This window comes from Odontomachus brunneus, unplaced genomic scaffold (assembly GCF_010583005.1).
Source record: "Odontomachus brunneus isolate Ranch 3 - 2012 unplaced genomic scaffold, Obru_v1 Obru_scaffold_067, whole genome shotgun sequence".
NCBI lineage: Eukaryota > Metazoa > Arthropoda > Insecta > Hymenoptera > Formicidae > Odontomachus > Odontomachus brunneus.
The window spans coordinates 24700-25847 of NW_022639517.1; positions in this window are offsets into that span (position 1 = coordinate 24700).

Consider the following 1148-nt stretch of genomic DNA (forward strand, 5'->3'; position numbering starts at 1 on the left):
TTAATGTGCACTAAGTGTGAAAGTGTAAAAAATTCAATTAATGTGAATAAGCTTATTGGATATTTTCAGACAATTCACACTTTCAAAGGATGTCCTAAGAATATTCTGATGATGTCCCTCTGTCCTGAAAACGTCTTTAGAATATATTTTTGAAAATTTGTGTTATTTGGAGTGCACTAGTGTGCAACGGGCATTAGGTGTAAAAGTGTGAAAAGTACAAGCAACTCGAACAAACCTATTATGTCTATATCATTGTGATAGCTTATCCTAGTAAAATTCAAAAATTACGGATTGATATAGTTAGAAATAGACAAAAATATATTCAATTAGAAAGATCAAATTGATTCCATTTGTATTGTATGTATTGTTGTCACAGTTTTTCTGTTTCTGACTACATCTATCCATAATTTTAACTAAGATAAAGCTAGATAAAGAATTGGATATTTTATACATATTATTGGAATTTGTTGTTAAAATTATAACATCTTAATATCTAAATAATACATATCTTTATTTTAAAAAATGTTTCCAACAAATGTTTATCTCCTCTATTTGTAAGAAAAAACAATTATACCTATTTTATATTATTTATTACAAGCTGTGAAAGATGCAATAATAACTGATTAACAATTTTTCATTAAAAAAATAAATTACATGTAACATTTTGTATTAATGTTAGACCATTTTCATCAACAATTCTTTTTCCTGTTTTGTCTGTCACAACCACATACCTTTCCATTCTTTCAGATAATATAAATTAAAAATAGAAAAGATAAAATATATAATGGTATTAGAGTGGACAGCATGGTTAGGGTTATGTTTGCATGTAATTTGTATTACCACTTGATTATAACCTCTTATTTCAGTCAAAATAAGTAGATACTTATTACTGCGCATGTCGAGTTATATCTATCTACTTAGTTGACATGAGTTAAAAAAGTTAACTCTAGAATTAACTCTGCCAGATTTATGAACTCTTTACTCTGGGGTGCGTTCGAAAACATCACCCGTGTGTATTTTGTCACTCTCAGATCGTTCGAAAACCCCTAGTGGGCACACTGACCATGCGACCATGGCCGTTCGAAAACCGTACTCCGTGGACCACTCGTGTGACTTTTCTCCACTCTCTTTTGCGCGGTGTGAATCGG